The 20,941-nt window shown below is 39.8% G+C and overlaps 1 long non-coding RNA gene across 4 annotated transcripts in view; it reads right to left on the reverse strand.

The window, feature by feature from the left end:
• The window catches only part of LOC108589886 (uncharacterized), a 269,914-nt gene that overhangs the window by 105,629 nt on the left and 143,344 nt on the right, over positions 1 to 20,941 (reverse strand). For all 4 annotated transcript variants that reach the window (XR_013531725.1, XR_013531724.1, XR_013531723.1 and 1 more), the window contains exon 6: positions 19,554 to 19,662. This is a non-coding gene — a long non-coding RNA (uncharacterized LOC108589886). The remainder of the gene's footprint in view (positions 1 to 19,553; positions 19,663 to 20,941) is intronic.

The following is a 20,941-nucleotide window of genomic DNA, read 5'->3' on the forward strand; positions in this document are numbered from 1 at the left end:
AATCTGTACAACAAGCCCCCATGACACAAGTTTACCTGTGTAACCAACCTGTACATATACCCTTGAACTTAAAATGCAAGTTGAAAAAAATAAAATAAATTGGTGATCATTTATATAGATTCAAATATCTCTCTATCATCTATCAATCATTATCTATCATCTAGCAATCATCTATTAATTATCTATCATCTGTCATCTATCTATCATCTACCTACTTTCTATCAGCTATCTATCCACCTAAGTTCCTACCATACCCCAGGCACAAAAATAAATTCTAATCAGATTAAATTCCTAAAGGTAAAATGCAAAACATAAAAAAAACTCCTAAAAATCAAGAAGAAAAAAATGTAACAGAAAAAAATAAACTAAGGATATGAAAAAAGTATGCCCCAAGGGGCCGTCAGTCAAATAAAAATTAAAGGAATACAATTTTATTTCACACCCACCAAAGATGTGAAGATGCAAACGTTTGGCATTCCAGACACCGGCAAAGCTGTAGAAATGAACTTTTTTAACAGACGTTGTCTCAGCAGTCTTGGATTCACAGAAAAGCTACAGAAAGTACAGACTTCCCATCTGTTACCTTTTCCCACCTCCACAGTCAACATTTTGGTACTTCTGTTACAACTGATGAACTAATATTAAAAAATGTATTAACTAAAGTCCATAGTTTTCACTGAAGCTCACTCTTTGTGTTACAGTTTTTATGAGTTTTGACAAATGTATAATGAATGGTGTCCACCATTATAATATCACACAGAATAATTTCACTGCCCTAAAAACTCCCTGTGTCCAGACTATTGCTCCCCTTTTCCCCCGAAAGCCTGGTAACCACTGATCTTTTTATTGTCTCTATAGTTTTCCTTTACCTGGAATGTCATATGTTAGGAATTATACAGTATGTAGCCTTTTCAGCTGGCTTCTTTACTTAGCAATATGCATTTAAGTTTCCTCCATGTCTTTTGGTGGCTTGATAGCTCATTTCTTGATAGATATTGCTAAATAATAGTCCATTGTCTAGTTGTGCCACAGTTTATCTACTCATCCACTGAAGGACATATTGGTTTCTTACAAGTTTTGGCAATTATGAATTAATGGACTTTTTATATATCATTGATAGAAAGACAAAATGCAACAACAGCTTTGGAAGATAAGGTGGCAACATTTAATGCAGTTGAAAAATTCTTAAGGAAGAATAAAGACCTAGGGATAGCCTTTTGGGGATACTTTGAAAAGAGGGAGGAAGGGCATGCCTTACCACATACCAAGACATACTATAAAGTTCTAGTAGTCAGAACCATGAGGAAGGGTTATACACAATGAGCTCAGAACTTCTATTCGTAGGTACACATCACAGAGAAACTCTTTCCAGGAAACATACAGAAAAATGTCCATTAAACACTTTCTGTAATGGGGAAAACTGCAAACAAACTAGAAGTGTGCCAATAAGAGTATTGGGATAGGAGACAATTCTCCATGAGGCTCTCTCAGATATCCATGCATTTTTCAGCAGAGGTGCTGGGAGCTTTTGTTCTGGATGATCTTTTCAAGGGTGTTTGTATGGTGAACGGCCTCAAAAGATAGTGATAGTGTCTCCCGCTAGAGCAAAGTTTAGGCAGACCGACTTACTGGCCATTGTAAAAGATTTCAGTTTTCTAAGTCCGGGATTCCCTGGCTATGACACCGACTGACTGCATGTGTAGCAAACGCGTGGACCCCTTCACGTCACCTCCACGGAATTCGAGGCGAAAAGAGAACTGGTACAAACATAAAGTTCCTACTGTTCACTGTGCCATGAGTAACAGAGTCCATTGTCTCTGATCCAGGAGTCTCATGATTTCTGTCAGCATCCATGGTACTAAAACTGTTCACATGAAAATAGGGTAAAATCTCAGAGCCTCCTCCGTTCTTGAGAAATGGGTAAATAAAATTTTGAAATGGTTATACAACAGGCTGCCATAGAACAGAATAAATAAATTAAAACAGCAGGTATCCACACAGATAAATTTCAATAATAGGCCAGTCGTGATGGCTCACACCTGTAATCCCAGCAATCTGGGAGGCTGAGCGGGGCAGATCACCTGAGGTCAGGAGTTTGAGACCTGTCTGGCCAACGTGGCAAAACCCTATCTCTACTAGCCTTGGGGACTGAACAAGACCCTGTCTCTCTCTCTCTCTCCTCTCTCTCTCTCTCTCTCTCTCTCTCTCCATATATATATATATATATATGAAAAAGAAAAAAGCTCTAACATTAGCTGTAACACTTTTTAAGATGTAAAACCAAATGTGCATTGCAGAATGCACACTATTCTCTACAAAACAGAGCCCAGGTCATAGGTCAAGGAGCCCTTGGACACATCACGTCAGCTTGGTGTCCACTCCTAGTCTCACAGCGGCAAAAGGAAATCTGTCCCTTATACACAGCATGGATGAGACCATTCTAGAAACACTAACCCATGGGTTTTGTAATTCCTAGAGTATATTCTAGAAAACAAATATATCATTTCAAAACTTGGTAAGATAAAATGATACAAGATTTTTCTGTAACTTTGAAAGAGCTAATAATGCTTATTTCTGTTCATTTTGCTCTTATGCTCCCTGCTTGACTATAGATTCATGCCTGATCTAAAGGCTCCAGGTCCCCCAAGTGATAAATACAGCTGAGCACTTATGTCTTTGGATAGGGTCTCTATTACACAACCCTTCAGAAGCTTTTGGCCTCTCTAGTCTCCTGTGCCATCACCCAGGTCTGCAGAGGCTCTGAGTTGCTCCACGCAGCTACACCCTGATACCTGTCAGATTCATGCCAGAAGCCTCCTGCCTTCCTTCTCCCTAAGGACATCTCTGTTGGGGTCATGGTATGGGACAGCTTGGGTGTCTGCTCTCTGCACACCCATGCATCCGATTTGCCTGACAAGAGACAGCACACTGGGGCTTGGACTTCATTTCTGTGATGCCAAAGCAGAAATAAAGCAACTGACCTGTGTTACAAAACACCTCCTCCACTTGTTGTCCTGCTTAGAGCCTTACATGGCACAAAACCAAATCCAAATCATAAGTGAGCCACAGGACATCTTCCTTTGACTTTCCACGCTAGCACTCATCCTAACTTCTTTTCCGGCATGTTCTGTGAAACAATAAATAGAACTAAGTATCTTTCAGGACATTTTTATTGCAACATATTTTTTTTCTCTGCCTCCTGCCATCTTATTATGTTATGTCACCAAACACCAGAGAGACACAAAACAGATGTTCCCAACAGGAGCAAGCACAGGGGGATTTCCCTATCAGAAACCATGATGAGGAAGCTCTTGGAACTCAGCTATACTCACAGTCATACTATTCGGAGCCCTGGATGTAGGGTGGAGTGAGAGGCTCACACATGAAGGGCAGCACTAAGTTTCTCTCTGTGGAATAATGTAAAAGGAAAACAATGTCTTGGCAGTTAAAAAGGAAATGAAAGGTCAAATGCTTCTCTTTACAAATGCTTTGCAATAATGTCCCAAGTTCCTTTGTGGCACTGGAAGAAAAAATTTTTACCAAAACGTTGTTTGGAAGGAATATACTGCTGCCTAGTTCATGGACATTTTTATAAACAACTGTTCTTTTCTTATTATTGCATTGGAGTATAGCTGAGTTTTATGTTTGACATATTTCCATACACAAAATTCCATTCCCCCAAATTCTTACCTTCTAATGTGTACAGAAGAAGAATGACAATGAGAATAAAAATAAGAGTGAAAAACAAGAATTTATATAGTTCTATTTGGTTTATTATATATATTTAAGTTAAAGATACCAGATTATTTATAATCTTGCAGAATTCCATGCCCCTTTTTAGAAATATGAACCAAAATAAGTAAAAATATAGCTCACAGGCTTCCCATTCAAGAAAGCAGACTTGGCACATATTTTATATCATTTCTCTTAAGACTTCTTAAACTGATTGTAAATGGGTGATCAAAATAACAAATCCATGACAACAAAAATGTTATGGTGTAAAGCTATTGGCAGATATGCAATTTCAACAAAATTCTAGATCAGTTTCCTAACCACAGCACTCTTGACATTTGAATAATTCCAGATTATGAGGGCGGAATCTCCACAATATGTGTTTAGTAGCATCCCTGGTCCTTACCCACTTGATGCCAGTAACATCTTCCCTCACCCTCAACTACAACAACCCCAGATCTCTCCAGATATTGTCAGGCATCTCCTGGGGGAACCATCACCCCCATGAAGAACCAATGGTCTAAAGACAGAGAGCAAATGAATAAATGTTTACTCACACAACTGAGAAGAGACGGCTGCAGGCTAGAACATATGTAGAGGGCACCACAGTACAGAAAACAGGCAAGTTGCACATGAGAACACCCGAGAAAGTATAACAGCAATGCTACCATGCAACAGAAGATCAGAGAGATAGAAGGAGTGAGGGAGCAGAGAATACTGGGACTAAGTGGAGTCTGTGGACAGAACAGTAGAATAAATACATGTGTGCATACACACACACCCTCACACATACACATGCACATACATGCAAACCCATGCACATACATGCCTTCAAACACACTCATACATGCACACACATCAGCATGCCCATGCATGCACACATACTCTGTCACATTCACGTATGCAACGGGCAGAATGTCCATCAGCACATGAATAAACAGCATGTGGTCTACCCAGACGATGAAACATTATTCAGCCAGAAAAGGAATGAAAAACTGACACATGCTACGACATGCATGAAGCTTGAAAACATGCTCCGTGAAAGGAGCCAGACACAAAAGGCCACATGATTCTATTGACATGAAATGTCCAGAATAGGTAAATGCACAGACACAGAAAGCACATGAGTAGTCACCGGGGGTTGCAGGAGTAGGGAGAGGGCAGTGATTGATCAGTGGATAAGGACTTCATTTCCTGATGATGAAAATACCCTGGAACTAGACAGAGGAATAATCTTGTGAATGTACTGAATGCCACTGAGGTGTAAACTCATATACTTAAAATGGTAAATTTTATGTATATTTTACCCCATTTCTTAAAAAAAAAAAAAAGAAAGAAAAAGAACGCTCTTGGTGCTGGGAAATCAGATTACTCTGGGAGCAGAGGGCCAGGTGTTCCCACATTGCTGAGAGCAAAATGCAGCAAAAATCTCTGGGTTTAAGCAAATTGGATTGAAACCCTAGTTCTACTACAGGTAAGTGAGGTGAGCACGGACAAATTAATTTTTCCATGGTTGGCTTTCCTTTCCTGCAAAGTACATTCCAGGATTGTCCTGAGAGACAATGAAAGAGGCAGATGGAAGCTCCTGGTACAGAGCAGGCCCTTTGGTGCTCGTGGGCGGCCCTACTGGCCTCAGTGGCTCCATACCACCCAGCAGTATAGCCAGCTCTTCTTCATAGCCAGCAGGAGCCTTATTACATGCTCACCGTTTGCAGAATGTAACAAAAATCTGCTGCAGCTTTTTTTTTTTTTTTTTTGGTCATGGTTTTCTAGGTGAAAGACTCATACCCGCTAAGTGTAATCTTCACTGACAGAGCGTAAAAGGAGCCCGATGCTTAACCGAAGGACCACAAGTGTAACTATAATAATATTCAAGCAATATTTTCAGATCATGCAAGGGACTTACTGTGAGAATTCAGCCTCTCTTTAACTGGTAGGATTGTTTTCACAATTCCTGTCTTACGAAAAACTCAAAAGCAAGAATCTCAAAAAGAAGCTGAAACAACAGATCGCATATGCTCTGTCGTCTTCCACAACTGCAGCCCTGCAAACATACTTGGCTGAGTTTATGGTCTTCACAACGGGCTAGCTGCAGTCACACTTAGTGCCCCCCTTAAACCAGCTGAGAAAACAAAGCGATTAAGACTGCCAAACTTCACAGCGGCTTTGTGAAACTTCCATGTCTCCCATGAATGCCTGTAAGATGGCGAATCTTTGCAGGCCAGCAAGCTGTCCAGGCAGCAGCCTTCTCCTGCCTCGCCATTCCCCTTAGCCCCCTCCACTTCCCTCCCACACCCCCCAGCCACAGCCCACATTTGCAGAACACAGCTTATGCTTGCCCCTTTCAAATGCATCCTAGCCGCTGACAGAAGCCAGCTTTGTTTTTAAAAACTTTTCCTCTTATAGCTCAAGAAGGTCAAGCCTCAGCTCCTGTAGGCAGCTCTCATTAAACTTAGGTTATCAAAGGCTTTCCTTGCCTGTGTCAATTTGCCAAGCTTAATAGGAATAAGCAGTGTTCCTATTAATTTTTTTTTGAGGCAGAGCCTCGGTCTGTTGCCCAGGCCGAAGTGCAGTGGCAGGATCTCGGCTCACTGAAACCTCTGCCTCCCGGGTTCAAGTAATTCTCCTGCCTCAGCCTCCCAAGTAGCTGGGATTACAGTCCCTACTAAATTTAAGAAGCATTTTGAGCAAATATCACAAGAGTTCTAGCTTTATTACAACTCCCAGGAGACCTGAGGCAATGTCTGAAAACATTTCAGGTTGTCACAACTGGGGAAGGAGGGGTGCTACTCGTATCCAGTGGGGAGATGCCAGGGATGCTGCCAAACATCCTCCATGCACAGGACAGGATCACCCCACCCTCTTGCAGCAAATAAATTATGAGTCCCAAATGTCAATTATGGTGAAGCTGAAAACCTTGAGTTAGAGGAACACCCTAATAATTTAAATATTAATCTCACTGCCTCCCAAGCAAAAAACTAAAGCTCATAGAAATTCTTCTTATCTATTCATTGTTTACATGTGTATTAGTTCCTGAATTTGTTTCTGTCTTGAGTCTAACTGGAACTTGCACCACAGGTTGCTACAGAGCCTCTGTGCACATTCCTTCCTTGTTTTCCTAGGAAGTTGCTAGGATAAGAGGGAAAGTCTGCTTGTTTATTCCTAGGATAATCAATGGGTGCAGTCAGGCTGAGTTCCTGCAGTACAGTTTGGGTATTTTTTAAGAGATAAATCAGATTCATGCAATGAAATAGCAGGGTTTTTGTTTTATTCGGGTCATTCTTCAATTTTAAGAGAATATATCTCAGCACGACATTACCTGAACAAAAGAACTAGAAGTGAAATCTTTAATTAGGTAATAAAGTTGCTCCCTGCCCAAGGAGCTGAGTCTTCAGAGGGAACAGGCCTCGCCTTTACAGGGCAGAGTTCTTCCCAGATTCACAAAGCAGGAGATAGAGCAGCACTTCCCAAATGTTGGTGTGCATGAGAATCCCCTGGAGAGCCTGTGATGGGGCAGATTCCTGAGCTCATGCCTGAGATGCTGATTCCGTGGTTCTAGGATGGGGCTGAGCATTGACGTTTTGAGCAACTGCCCATGGAAGAAGTGCACGTTGAAGAGCAAGTCTCAGTCAGTAAGAATGCACATCCTAACCCCAATATTACCTAAGAGACTTGTGGCTCATTACAAGTTGTCTATAGAAGCTCCTCACGGTCCCAACCAACTTCTTTCCCATATGTACTTCTGGCTCTGAGTTGCTTCTGTTAAATCGAGTTTAGCCAGAAGCTGCCTCCTTATATATTTTACGTTCAGCCTAAAGCTTTCTCTGTACATTGTGAACTATAAATACTAAATGGAATTGTAAACAGACTGTAACCTACTCTTGTGCCAATCAATGAGTTTTGGCCAATCACAGGTGATCGACTCTTCAAACCAGGTTCGAATAAGGCAAATGTCTAGCTGTAACGAATCTGGCTGTTTCTATACCTCACTTCTGTTTTCTGTATATTATTTTCCTTTTTCTGTCTATAAATCTTCTTCCATCACATGGCTGTGCTGGAGCCTCTGAGTCCACTCTGGCTTGGGAGGCTGCCCAATTCACGAATCATTCTTTGCTCAATTAAACCTTCTTAAATTTAATTTGGCTGCAGTTTTTCTTTTAACACTTCCTCCTGATTCTCCTATTTGCTTTTGTTGCACACCATGCAGCGTGCAGTGAAAATTCTGGGGTGGGACAGGTCAAGGACAGACTTGAGACAAGAAATACATAGCACATGAGGCAAAGAACGGAGTCACTGTGAGCATATTTGTCATGGAAACACAATTTTACAGTGTGGCAATTCTTGGTTCACTCACTCCAAAAGGAGCATGGCATGGTGCTATCAAATATAAGTATCAGATTAACAGCAAACAATGTTTAAGGCTACTATGCATGATGATGGAGTCAGAGAAGTATGAAACTCTACTCTGCCCTTAGGATCATATCAATGACTTGGGATCCTGGTCTACAATGGGTCCAGGCACAAAACTAAAGGCCAAAGAGCCAGAAAGTATGCAACTCACAGCCTGAGAAAGGAGGAGCACGGTTATAAACACTGGTGCCCTTGTGCAACATAGAGACACACTCCTGAAAAAAGGAACACAAGAGATTTTGAGGTGTTTGTTTTTCTGTAGGCAGCATAGATCCATTTTATCTACAATGTTGCCTTTCATGGAAACCACTGACTAAAGCAACAGTTGAAATATCCACAGTAGAGTAACTTGGAACAAATGGCACTTGGATGGCGTTTGTCCATGGAAACATCTGACCTCTGAGCACCAGAATTGCAGGATTATTATTTCTATGCCCTTAAATTGTCAACGGGAAGACCTGCTTATCAGAACATCTGCATAACTCGGAGTTTTAATGAGCAACAGAACATTCTGTACTTTTCAGATCTACATTTACTAGTCTATCTTCAAAAGGACAATGTGAAGATTAATTAATCTAATGTCCATGGAGCACAGAGGAGATGAAAATGCACCATAGACAGATTTGGCCTCACTCGGTCAACCCAGTCACACAAAGTCAGTTATAAGCTGGCTGGGTCTTGAAGCATGGAAATGATCCATATCCCTCCTTTAGAGGGCTTGACAAAACTAAAGGAGTATCTGCCATTTCTCCACTGTCCTTCCTAAATCAGAGGTGTAAAGCCTGTGGTTTCTTCAAGGAAGGTTAAATAACTGGCCTTCATATGTGCTAAATAATGGCTTTAGTTTTGAAACTCCAAGGAAGCCAAGAAAGGCTTTCTGTCTCTGGCTTGCCAGAGGAATGGTTTTCAAACCCAGTGTGCAACCCTAGAAGTCCTTTGTGATAACTTAGCAGGCTAAAGACCACAGGGGATTGGGCCATGAGAGCAATGCCTGAAGAGCACAAACCACCTGATCACTCTGTGGTGGAGACTCTATTCTGGAATGTGGGAGCAGAAGGCAACTATGAAGGCATTGCAGGGGCAGTAGGACATGCCAGCCTTCCATCCACCTGGTCCCAGCCATTCCCCACCACATTCCCATGTCACATAAGAAACAATGCACCAATTGCTTTTACATTTTAGTCCTTAGATGGCTATTTCTGTGCCTTAACTTTGTCAAGGTCAAGACAAAAAGGAGGATCAGAGAAAGAAGCATTCACTCAGCCTAATACAAAACAGGATCTTACATCCGGCAATAACTGAAATGAAAGCAAAGTAAATAGTAATAAATGAAGATGTTTGTGAACTATCCCCATGAGGAGATGCCTCCTTGCTTAATATACATGGCATATTTCTCCAAAGCATTGCCTTCTGTGAACCTATAACCAGAGTCCATGAGGTGAAGGGTTTTCTCAAAAGTATAAGACAAGTTGACATGGATCTGGTGGAGGGGAGCCCACCAGATCCCTTCCAATTCCAGGCCCCAGTTTCTTTCCATGAGCCATGTGATATGTATGTGTTTATTTATTGCCAACATTGTATAACACTACCTGACATGAGTAGAAATGTAAAAATTACACTTCTTTGAATTGGCATATCCTAAACCATGTATGCAAACCTGAGACCTTAAGTAGGACAGAAGTAAATGATTTCTGTCTTCCCCTTATATTTGGTCTGCAAATTGAGGCAGATAATGCTACTCAAATACCAGGGGTTTAGTCTAAGTCCTGTTGCTCACTGCTCAAAAGCCAATTACTGAGATGACGATTATTGCCAAGGAAGAAAGCTTTAATCTGGTGCTACAGCCAAAGAGATGGAAGATCAGTCTCAAATCCATCACCTTGATTGACTAAAATCAGGAGTTTATATAGCAAAGAAGAAATGTAACAATGTGTGAAAAGGGAAACTAGGGAAGGGCAAGGAAACAATCTTGATGAATAAGGGGTGCAGCATCTCACAATGCAGTGTTCTGGGAAGTTTCAGTTCTTCGATACTATTTTTAGAGGCCTGAAGGTTGTTTTCTGAATGATCTCAAATAAAACAAATCTACATTTCAAGCTTTAAGATCAGAAGAGTCCATTTCTATGTTTATAGACTTAGACTACATAATTATATCATAAAGTCTAAAACAAAGATATATAATAAGATTTGACATAGTGGACCAATCAGGGAAAAGGTCCATTTGGATTCATGAAATACACCTTCTCACTAAAATGTTTGCATGCTGGCAAAGTGGAAAGATTAATGAATTAGAATAGGGTGTCACACCTGCCAGTCCTTTCCCTGCCCCAGTTTGTAAACGGAAACATTAGGGCATGTTGAGGTACTTTGCATCTCAAAATGCCATAAACTGCAACTTGATTATTTTTCAAATAATCAGAATATTTTTAACATAAGAACCTGCTCTCAAATGCTCAGCATTAATGACTAGTTAAGTGTCATACAATGATCATTTCAAAGCATCAGCCTAATTCCCCAGGTTCGTTTGTTTCCATTTTTACTACAATGTTTTTATATAAAGTAACATGAGATTTATTTTCCTAAACAGGTAAACTTCAAATATTAATTTCTGCTCTGTGTTTTGTTTAGTAAATCTATAATTTCATAACCAGTACAAAGATGATTTATATGTTTGCAAACCAAGCCCCCAGCAGAATGTCACAATGTAATTACTACTTTTTAATTGTTTAATATTTATTTTTTATAGCATTCATAAGAAATCAAAACTCGTTTCTTATATGACTCATTTCCACTACTATTTATTGGCTAAAATAATGGAAATTATAAAAAGATAAGAAAATAATCAATATGTCTTTTACTTTCCTACAACTCCCAAAAATACAAGTCTGGATGGGTCAGTAAATGTGCCAATCTTCTATATACCTAAGTCATAATTACAAGCCAGTGGCCAGTGAACTTCATTTTTCCTGACTCTGATTAGCCAGAAGACATTACCTTACAAATCTCTTGTCCCATGGTGCTTGAGAAAGGAATTTTGTACCTTTTATTTGTTTAAATGCTCTAAGAAAGTGTTTTGGGGACGTCACAAAACCATAATGATGTCAATGTCATCCAGCCAAAGACTCTCCAGGAAATCACTTGTAGATAATTATAGTTGGGTTGACTGACTCACTGCAAGCAGGAAGAACACACATCTTGGGGGACCATAAGAATATCAGTAAAAGGTTAGAAAAGGTTCATTATAAAACACAGCCTTATGTTAGTAATTTAGGGGAGGATTCAAGAAAGCGGGGCTTCGCTTCAGGTTGGATGCTAGCAGAAAGCTTAGGTCATTACCTAATTAGGCATCTTGATATATCCAGAAAGCAGGAAGTAAGCTTACAGCTATAATTAGTAAAGAAGCAGCAGTCAGAAAAGTGGGATGTTTGGTCATTTGGGTGGTTTGGACAACGTTCATGTCTCTGCCCACATTCGGATGAGATTATGGAGGGGCCTTGTATTTTTCTGACCCATCATGTCATAGAGTGGCCTTGTCTGATGTGAGGGTCCTGTTCAATTGGAGAGCATCACAGCCTAGCTGTGATGGCTTCCTGCTGTGAGCCACATTGTCTTTCTGGATGGTCATCTTTTGCCTGCCTCACCTAAGAGGCAATTCTGTGTGCTGCCATCTAAGTCTACAAAGAGAGTACTTCTGCTGGCTGGCAACAATCCCTTCTCCCATGCTGCTTGCAAAAACAAAAGTCTCTCTGGAGGCCCATGTTTCAGTCTTATTGCCCAGGCTGGAGTGCAATTGTGCGATCTCGGCTCACCACAACCTCCGCCTCCCTGGTTCAAGCTATTGTCCTGCCTCAGCCTCCCAAGTAGCTGAGATTACAGGCATGTGCTGTTATGCCCGGCTAATTTTTGTATTTTTAGTAGATACAGAGTTCCTCCATGTTGGTCAGGCTGATCTCGAACTCCTGTACTCAGGTGATCGGCTCATCTTGGCCTCCCAAAGTGCTGGGATTACAGGTGTGAGCCACCACACCCAGCCTATCACTGTTTCTTACAATGACCAATCTGTCTCTACTTCTTCACAGGCTAAGACCAGATAAAATATAAAGAGAGAGATAGCTGGTGCTCCAAATTAAATTTGCATGCCTAGAAGTATCCTGAGACTCCAGAAGCACTTCCCAATGACAGCTGTGAACATCCCTTTCTTGGAGATATGTAGGCAATGGGTATGAAAATAGTCTTGGGGAAAAGTCTGAAATTCAGTCATGCCCCATGGAATTTGGAGAGCAGAACCAAGTGATTTTAAGAGGCCCAGACTCTCTGGTTGGTCTCTGAAAAAATGACTATCCCTGAGCATGGTTTTGTTTCCTATTTTCAATTCAGCTGGCTCTAAATTTGAGGTCATTAATGGATTGTTTAATGTGTATTCCATTGGAGCAGCTAGTCTGCTTTCAGAAATAAGCTAAAATAATCGATTTCTATAAATATCCTCAAAGTCCAATTGCTTCTGGCATATCAGACACAGGCAGCATTTCCTACAGAAAGTTTAGTGAGTGGAATATTTTTATAGACCCAGACTCAGTTGCAGTCCTCACCACACTGACAACCATATGTGTCAATCTACTTATCCCTTCCCATTTTGTTCAAGGGAAATGAAAGTGAATGGGTAAAGCCCGATGTATTCCAGGAAAGTAGAAAAGTAATGGAGGCAAAAATGTTAAAAAAGAAGCCATGACATGCGAGTCACCCTTTTACGTATGTAGCCAATAAGAGTGTACTCACAATACGTGCAAAAAGAAGCATTAGGAAACCTACTGAAAAGAAAATTATCAGTTGGTATCATTACCAACAACTGGACTTAATGGCATGCTGCTCCCGATGTGATGCCTGTGATGGATGCAGCTGCATGTTGGTGGCATGTCTGCCCCAAAAATGCAGAACCAGAAATTAATCCTGGGAAGCCTCAGGCCAGCCCAACTTGACATTATTTTTCGAAACACCTGGCCTGTACCTCCTGAAAATGCCAATGTCATGAAAGACAAAGAAAACACAAGAACTAAATACAATGTGGATCAGAGAATCCTAGATAAGGGAAAAGTTTTCCATGAAAAATATTCTTGGAAAATCAGTAAAATCTGAATATCAACTGTATGTCTGACAATAGCAATGTATCAGGGGAGGTGAAGAAGGTTAATGGGTACAGAAAACATCAAAAGAACAAGTAAGACATACTATTGAGTAGCACAACAGGTGACTATAGTCAATAATAAGTGTACATTTAAAAATAACTAAAAGAGTGTAATTGGATTCACTGTTTCAAACTCAAAGAATAAATGCTTGAGGGGATGGATACCCAGTTTTCCATGATGTCAGTACTTCACATTGTGTGCCTGTATCATATATACACCTACTATGTACCCACAAATATTTTAAATTTTTTAAAAAGTAGACAATACTATACTACACTGTGATAAAAACAGTAATGTATCAATATTAAATTCCTTTCATTTGATAACCATGGTGGGCTTGGGAAATATACTCTAAAGTATTCAGAGGTAAAGGGTATAATGTCAAAAATTCACTCTCAAAAAGGATGCTTCAGAAAACACACAGATAACAAGCAAATGGGGCAAAATGTTATCAGTTGGCAAATTTGCTGAGGATTCCTGGGAATACATTCTAGGCCTTTTGTGATTCCTTTATAGATTTTAGTCTTTCAGAATAAAAAGTTAAGAATTCTTCAGCAAAATTTCTTAATGTTTCAAAGGCTGTGGTAGCACAAATTACTAAGAAATCCTTTGCCCCACCACCTGATATGTAATCAGATCCAACTTTAATTATGTTAGCATAAGTTCATGGTAAAAAATGACATTCAAAACAGGAAACTTCTTGACCTAAGAAATAACTGCTTAACCTTAGCTAGTTACTCAGTAGAATTCACAATTTGTTAGGATTTACAGAATGACAATACTGATTTCAAATTTTAAAGAAATTATACAACTGGAATAACTAATGCTATTTTTAAAAAATCAATTGCCATATTCAACCAAAAGAAATAAGATTAGTGGGAGGAGGCCCAACAGCTAGGTAGCTGGAATGCCCAATGTAGCAGAAGATCTTAATGCATGGACCCAACTTCTTGTCTACACTTGACTTGGCTGCTACAAGATTAGCTCTTTTTTGGCAAAATGACCGCATTTTAAAAATAAAGTTGTTTAATTAAATTTTTATTTAATTAAAAAAAAATTTTTTTAATGAGTGTCGAACAAGGAGAACACATGGACACAGGGAGTGGAACATCACACACTAGGGCCTGTCGGGGTGCGGGGGTTAGGGGAGGGATAGTAGGGGATGGAGGAATAGGGGAGAGATAGCATTAGGAGAAATACCTAATGTAAATGACACAGTTATGGATGCAGCAAACCACCATGGTACATATATACCTATGTAACAAACCTTCACAGTCTGCACATGCACCTCAGAACTTAAAGTATAGTAATAATTTAAATGTTTGATTAAATTTATCAACCATTAGACAAATCAGTATTTTCTAAGTTAATAAAAAAATTAATAAATAAAAATGAAACTGAATTTTCTATACATTTACTCATGACTAGGGGCATTCTTTCTTAGAACAAAAAAAAACAAATATATTTTTACAGGAGAAAGGTAACTTTAAGGTCTTTGAAACACATTCATAAATACTTTTTTTGTCCTTATTCTTCAAAACATTTAAACTGATCAAATTTGGAAGGAAAATATATAAGTGGCAAATAAATTTTAAAGGAGTACCTCCTCGAATGGGCCCATTCTTTCATAGGAGTAAGTAAAATCTTTCTTGTCATCCTTAATGCCAGAAAGCCTCAAAGGCAAATGTTTTGCTGACCTCCAAGGATGGCTGAAGCCAACGCTCAGCAGTAGCAGTAGGCACCAAAACAAGCTTCAGGGTTGCTGAATGCTGAAGCATGCCATCTTTCTGCCGACAGTAATCTCCCACACTTTTCTCATCCCTTATGCCATAAATCTGCCTCTATCACATGCTGGGCTAACTCCTGCTCGTTCTTCCAAACTGCTGTATCCTAGAAGTGTCTCCAGGCCCCAGAATGACAGGTGTCCCCTTAGGTCTCCAGGCCCCTGACTTCTCCCAGCATAGCACCTATTAAACACTGGGGAACTGTCTATTTTTCTCTTTCTTCTCACATGATAATCTCTGACAGGAGAGACCCTGTTTTTCTTAGTCACATTTATACCCCCAATCTCTAGATAGGTGTATAGAGGAAAACTCAGTAAATGTCTGCTGGATGACTGATTTAAACATTGTAGCCCATCCTTCATGACATACTAATACCAACCATACTATGTAGACGTCTCCTACCTGCTGACATTTTCTCTTTCCCCACTTGTTTTCTATTTAAAAAATAAAACTAAGTGTAAGCTCTGCTCATGGAGAGTTACAAGTTCAAATCAAACACGTGAGCTCTGACTCAATCTGCACCATCTGCCCATTCATCTGCAGATCATCTGATTTTCTCTGGGATTTTTGTAGCACAAAAAATGCATTATACAGACCAGAAATAACCTAGAAATTGTAGCGGGAGCCCTTTGTGGGTCAGGATATATTTTTTAACATTTAAGGAACATTGTCATCCAATAGGAGACTGACTACTCCAAATTGAAATTCTGTTTCATTCAAGATGATAACTTTCCTTCTCAGGCTCACCCCTAACAAAGCTCCAGAATAAAATGTTCCAGGATGACTGAATGCTCATTCTTAAGTAAATTGCTTGTAACAAACCCATGGCTGCCTGATAATACAAATACAGTGTACATTTGTCTTTCACAGTTCTTTGTGTAGAATGTCAGGGAGCTAGACTACATTTGACAGACTTGTTTATATAGTGCCATCACTGAAAATAAGCACTTCATCATAAATCCATTAATCAAAACTAAACCAATGATCTTCCTTTTCTCAAAAAGAATATATTCATTTTCCCAACGCATTACAATAAGTTTGATGAATATTAAATTCACTATGACAGTGATTCTCAGAAAGAGCATTTCTAGTTTTTAAAGTATTTACCTAGACTTTCAATATGATAATCCAACACACTTTGAAAGGAGCTGGCAAGAGGACTGCAACAATCCAGTGTGCCTTCCAATCAATAACTAATCCATCACCACCAACTGGCTTTTTCAGAAGGCAGAACCAGCTCTGCTGCCCAGGCTAGAGTGCAGTGGTGTGACCATGGCTCATTGCAGCCTTGACTTCTCAGGCTCAAGCCATCCTCCCACCTCAGCCTCCTAAGTTTCTGGAACTACACCTGGTTATGTTTTTAATTATTTGTAGAGATGGGGGTCTCACTATGTTGCCCAAGCTAATCTTGAACTCTTGGGCTCAAGTGATCCTCCCACCTTGGCCTCCCAAAGTGCTGAGATTTTAGGCTTGAGCCACCACACTCAGGCTATCAATGACTTTTAACAAGCACAACAGAAGATAGTTTATCATGACATCTGCGACTATTCCTTGTAGCAGCACTTCTCATTTGGGAATGTCTGGAGACATCTTGGTTACTGTATCCTTGAAGAGCAGTGCTACTGGCATCTAGTGGGTAGAAGCCAGGGATGCCGCTAAACATCCTACAATACAGAAGACAGCCCCCTGCCACCACAAAGAATTACCTGGCCCGAATTTCAGTAGTGTTGGTGATTGAGAAGTCCTACCTTATAGGTTAACAGATATAATTTCTAGATCTATGCCATTCAATGCAGGCACCAACCATATATGGCTATCAAACCCTTAAAATGTCAGTTCGCATTGAGATGCACTCTAAGTGAAAAATACACGCCAGGTTTCAGACTTAGTGTGAAAAAAGGATGTAGGATACCTTAATATTTTAGAATGAAATTTTATATTCAAATAATAGGTTGGATATGAGGATTAAATAAAACATGTTATTAAAATTAATTTCGTCTCTTACTTTATACTATTTTAATGTATACTAGAAAATGTAAAATACATATGTGGCTGCTCTGCCTTTCCTTTTGGACAACACTGGGCTGGGGGTTCCTCCTGTTTCCTTGATGATGTGCTGCTCTATCCATGTAACCCACATTCTGATAAGCAGTTAATCTAAAAGTACATTCAAATTCAAAAAGCACCTATTTGTTTTATTCATATAAGGTACATAAAAGTGTCAAGTTATGTAATCAGATCAAAGATATATGAAGTACAAATTAAAGTTTCCCTATTTCTGTTGATTATAAAACCAAGCTGGATGAAGCAAATGGAGCACGGAGATGCATTTTCCTTTATGCCCAAATGGTTAGGAATTGACCCCTTAGCAAACTGTCCAAGTGGACAAATTCAAAAACTAGAAGGCACAGAAACAGGGCTTTCAACAGCAAGGAAATATTCTATTTCCAAGGAGAGTCAAGCACAGTATTTTGCTCATTAAGAAGAATAAAACTGAAAAGAGCATTAAAATTAGACAAATCTGTTAAACCGACTCTTCATTAGACTAGCAACCCTTCTAAGCACAGCACAACATGGACAGGGCTGGATGATAGAGAAAAGGCCACAGGTACTGTCTTAAGGATCCACTTTAAAAGGCAAGACAGACAATTGAAAATATTACATATTGAAACATGAGAACGCACAGGTATATTCCAAATGAGAGTTCACAGTCGAAATCAGAATCAGTGAGGTGCCGTACTTGGGCATGGAAATACAAGTAGAACTTAAACCAACAAAAAAAGCATGTTATGCAAGACACAGAAGTGGGGAGCAGAGTGAGCTAGTGCTCAGAGCTGAAATAAGTATGATACTTGTGACTGAGACAGTCATATGAGCTGACTTGTCAAGGTTTTGCATTTATGTTGGGGAGGGTGTAGCAACTGGGCAAACTTCTTTGTGATGGGCCTTAACAACCAGGATGGGAACAGAGAACTTTATCCCACAGGCAACCGGGAGCCAGGGAATGGTATGGAAAGAGAGAGAAGTATAAGGAGAACATTTTAGACATGTACATGAGGTGGATCAGAAAGAGAATAAATGGCCAGACAACATGTAATTAACCTAAATGTATAATCATGAACCACCAGGGCGGTAGTACTGTGTCGAGTAGACAGCATGCCAAGTGAACATCAGAAATAGGAAATAAAGATGACTCCAATTTTGAGTTTGAGTAACTAGGGAGGAAGGTACATAGATATAACAATGAATGCCATGGAGGCATTGACTTTGGGATGATTGATTGTCGGCTATCAAGGCTGGGATGAGGGTTCCAAGAATAGAGCTATAAATATAAGGGTCAAACTAAGAGCTATACCATGCTGCTTATTATTTTATAGGATATTAATAGCAGTCTGTGGGCTACTCGGGAGGTACATTCATCTCCACTCTACCAAGAGGTCAAGGTTGCTCAGCCATTGCATGTTGAAGCTGGACCAAGAACTCCCAGAGTTCTATCTTCTAGGATTGCTTTCATCCCAATGTGCCACACTTTTGTCCTCAAACTATGCAGACTCTTACCCAATGAGTGTGGTCAAAGCCACAAATAGGAATTCTGAGAGAGAGAATCAGCTAAGTTGGGCAAGTCTTGAATTAACAGAAAATCCTGTTTTCTCACCTAGATCCCATGCACTGGGTCCAGTTAAAACCATCCATGATGTTCTTAGTTTGTGCACCCTTCCTGCCTCTTGGCATCATTGTCCACTTGTCTATACCCTGGGTTCTCAAATTCTATTACCTGAGAATCTTGGCAAGGTGTGATAATACCCACTGAGGAGTAATAACCCATATAAGCTTAAAAGGCCACCCACTTTGGAGGTATTTGCATTTTAACAAGGGCCTCTTGAAGACACAGTCCTTCAAAAGCCTAGAAGCATAACCATGATTCAGTGATTCAGATGGTGGAGTTGGGGGAATATTTCTTCATGATAATCTTCAAATCTTGCAGTCAACATATGCATAGGGCCTGCCTTATCATAGGGATAAGATGTAGATTTCTCCTCCCTGTACTCCCAATTCTATTTCCTTGGAATACCTTCCAAATGTGATTAAGTCATCACTAAAACCAGTATTTACACCTGAAAGGGAAAAAAATGTTTTCACCAAAGTGCTATGTCACCTCCATGAAAGAAAATACAAAATTTTCCCCAACTCATCTGTAGGAGGATAAACGAATATCAAAGAAGTATGCTGAATGATGATCAATAAGGGGCTAAAATCTCTGCTCACAAGGAGTTATCACAGTGAATTTGGTATATGGAAAACCAAAGCTCTTCCACACTCATTCTAACTTCAGTTTTAAGGGAATTCTGAGTTTGTTGCCATGATATGTAAGCCTCCCCTTAACTCCACTGGCAAATGCTTTGATATAGAAAATAATGCCAGACAATGAGTTTCACATGCTTACCTTGAACTTGAATAAGTGGTGATTTCCCCTCTGGTTTCTGAAATTAGGTGTGTCACATGCTTTAACACAATTGGCTTGTCCTAAACACCATAACAATAACTCCATCTGCCTGCAGATATAAAAGAGACTACATCATCCATCTAGAATTCATCAACAACGAAACACCAAGCAAAGGTATGGTCAGCATTTTAATATTAAGTATGAAAATATGTACAACTATTATGTACCAATAAAATATACTTTTAAGAAAGAAAAATAAAGTATGTTGGCAATGAGAATACCATGATGCCTAACAGTTATTAAGTACCAAAATGGTAATGGATAACGGTGTTTAAATATTGTTATTAAACCATTCCCTAATTTTCAAAAACATTGAGGCCAATCTTAAAGGCCATTTATTTCACCAGCCAATCTAGTTATAATGAGTATAGTAGGAAGTATACCATTCTTCGAAAAAGAAGAAAAGACTGATTAAAATCTCAGATAATCAAACAAAATAACTTGATTTCTAAGTGTTGTTAGAAATGTTGGACAATCCAACATTTCTGAGTAGGACTCAAGTTTTCACATGAAATGTAAACTCAGCATTTCTACCATTTTCTTCTTGGAAATACAGAAGCAATAAAGGAGAAGAAAAAGATTTTCTTTAATTCATTTTTAGTAAAACAAGAAGAAAGTTAAAACCCCAGACCTCAAAGTGTCAAAATGACTACAAATATCAGTGGAGATTGATCAGGGTGTGTTGCAGAGGAGACAGAGATAAACAAACACCATGGGGATCCCACAGCAGCTGGAGATTTGGCAAAGAGCAGCAGAAGCTCGCTTCCCAAATACAAGGGGCGCAGCCAGAGGCACACAACTTTAATCATGTGTTTGCAAGAATAGAAGTCAGGGTGAAGCAGCTGCAGTGGAAGCCTCCTGCACCCAAGTAGGTTCGAGAAGCAGAAAAAATGAATTAAATGAATTATATTTGCAAGCATTGTTCTGTCTCTATGGTACCCAGAAAAGGAGAAATTTAAGTTGTTTGCAAAGAAATTTGAAAAACTAGCCCTTGTTGTCTTAGAAAAAAAAAATTATACATGACCAGGTGTGGTGGCTCACGCCTGTAATCCCAGCACTTTGCGAGGCTGAGGTGGGCAGATCACCAGAGGTCAGGAGTTCAAGACCAACCTGGCCAACATAGTGAAACCCTGTCTATACTAAAAATACAATAATTAGCCGGGTGTGATGGTGGGTGCATGTAATACCAGCTACTTGGGAGGCTGAGGCAGAAGGATCACTTGAATCCAGGAAGTGGAATTTGCAGTGAGCAGAGATCGCACCACTGCACTCCAGCCCAGGGGACAGAGTGAGACTCTGTCTCAAATTAAAAAAAAAAAAGAAAAGAA

The sequence above is a fragment of the Callithrix jacchus genome, chromosome X, assembly GCF_049354715.1.
Source record: "Callithrix jacchus isolate 240 chromosome X, calJac240_pri, whole genome shotgun sequence".
NCBI classification, from domain to species: domain Eukaryota; kingdom Metazoa; phylum Chordata; class Mammalia; order Primates; family Cebidae; genus Callithrix; species Callithrix jacchus.